The sequence below is a fragment of the Penaeus vannamei genome, chromosome 10 (genome assembly GCF_042767895.1).
Source record: "Penaeus vannamei isolate JL-2024 chromosome 10, ASM4276789v1, whole genome shotgun sequence".
Taxonomy (NCBI): domain Eukaryota; kingdom Metazoa; phylum Arthropoda; class Malacostraca; order Decapoda; family Penaeidae; genus Penaeus; species Penaeus vannamei.
This window is the reverse complement of record NC_091558.1, coordinates 42,129,281-42,131,780: the sequence shown is the minus strand read 5'-3', so window position 1 is coordinate 42,131,780 and position 2,500 is coordinate 42,129,281.

The window sequence follows — 2,500 nt, the reverse complement described above, 5'->3', positions numbered from 1 at the left end:
CAATGAGGAGGTGTAGAGTTTATGAGGGACAGGATAGAGTCAATGAGGAGGTGTAGAGTTTATGAGGGACAGGATAGAGTCAATGAGGAGGTGTAGAGTTAATGAGGTGTAGAGTTAATGAGAAGGTGTAGAGTTAATGAGGATGTGTAGAGTTAATGAGGATGTGTAGAGTTAATGAGGAGGTGTAGAGTTAATGAGAAGGTGTAGAGTTAATGAGGATGTGTAGAGTTAATGAGGAGGTGTAGAGTTAATGAGGATGTGTAGAGTTAATGAGAAGGTGTAGAGTTAATGAGGATGTGTAGAGTTAATGAGGAGGTGTAGAGTTAATGAGGGACAGGATAGAGTTAATGAGGTGTAGAGTTCATGAGGAGGTGTAGAGTTAATGAGGGACAGGATAGAGTCAATGAGGAGGTGTAGAGTTAATGAGGGACAGGATAGAGTCAATGAGGAGGTGTAGAGTTAATGAGGGACAGGATAGAGTCAATGAGGAGGTGTAGAGTTAATGAGGTGTAGAATTAATGAGAAGGTGTAGAGTTCATGAGAAGGTGTAAAGTCTTCTTCTTCATCTTAAACTTCTTTTTCATCTTCTTCTTCTCCTCTTTCCCCTCTTCCTCCTTTTCTTCCTCTTCCTCCTCCTCTTCTCCATTCGTTCTTCTCTTCTCCTCCTCCTTTTATTTCTTCCCCTTCCTTTTCCTTTTTCTCCTCTTTACCTCTTTACCTCATCACCTCCCCTTTTCTCTGTTTCTCCCTCTCCACCACAATCATCGCCATAATTCCCTCTACACGAATCGCAAATCATCTCCCACATCAGCTGATTACTCAACAATCAATCGCAGGCAATTAATTCACAATGCAATACCTGCTTGTTAATTAAACCTGGATTAACGCCGAGACAGGTGATGCGAACCTGTCCTCCGAAGTCTTAGTTCGGGAAATATACATAATAAACAGGCATAAATATATATATATATATATATATATATATATATATATATATATAATGTATATACATATATATAAACATATATAAATGAATAGATATATATGTATATACATTTGCATATGGATAACAATACACACACACACACACACAGACACACAGACACACACACACACACACACACACACACACACACACACTCACATACACACACACACACACATACACACACACACTCACACACACACACACACACTCGCATATATATATATATATATATATATATATATATATATATATATATACTTAATATATATATATATATATATATATATATATATAGAGAGAGAGAGAGAGAGAGAGAGAGAGAGAGAGAGAGAGAGAGAGAGAGAGAGAGAGAGAGAGAGAGAGAGAGAGAGAGAGAGAGAGAGAGAGAGAGAGAGAGAGAGAGAGAGAGAGAGAGAGAGACAGAGAGAGAGAGAGAGAGAGAGAGAGAGAGAGAGAGAGAGAGACAGAGAGAGACAGAGAGAGACAGCGAGAGAGCGAGAGAGACAGCGAGAGAGCGAGAGAGAGAGGAGAGAGGAGAGAGAGAGAGAGAGAGAGACTGAGAAAGAGAAAGAGAAAGAGACAGAGACAGAAAGAGAAAGAGACAGAGACAGAGACAGAGACAGAGACAGAGACAGAGACAGAGACAGAGAGAGAGACAGAGACAGAGACAGAGACAGAGACAGAGACAGACAGACAGAGAGAGAGATAGAGAGAGAAACGAAAAACGGAACAAAATAGCCAAGACCCACGAGGCAGGAACTAGCGAAACGACTGAAATGAGGAAAAGAGAGAAGAGCCTTTTTGTGCTTAAGGGTCATATTTCTGTCTCGTCTCGCGTTGGAAAAGCTTTTTATTACGAAGTGAAAAAATTTTAAACGGAAGTGCAGGGATTTGTTATTACTTTTGTTATCGTTATTATCATGTATATAGATAGATAGATAGATAGATAGATAGATAGATAGATAGATAGATAGATAGATAGATAGATAGATAGATAGGTAGATAGATAGATAGATAGATAGATAGATAGATAGATAGATAGGTAGATAGATAGATAGATAGATAGATAGATAGATAGATAGATAGATAGATAGATAGGTAGATAGATAGATAGATAGATAGATAGATAGATAGATAGATTGAGATATATATATATAGATATAGATAGATAGATAGATAGATAGATAGATAGATAGATAGATAGATTGAGAGAGATATAGATATATAGATATAGATAGATAGATAGATAGATAGATTGAAAGATATATAGATATATAAATATAGATAGATAGATAGATAGATAGATTGAGAGATATATAGATATATAAATATAGATAGATAGATAGATAGATAAACACACACAGACGCAGTCAATTGTAAACAGAAGGAAAACAAACAGAACCATAGCAACTGATGAAAAAAACTGCATCAAAAGAAATATAAAAAATACGAAAAAAATTTGTCTTTTTCCAAGTTTTCGGTCAATTGCAAAACTTCCTTTTTAAGTAACTT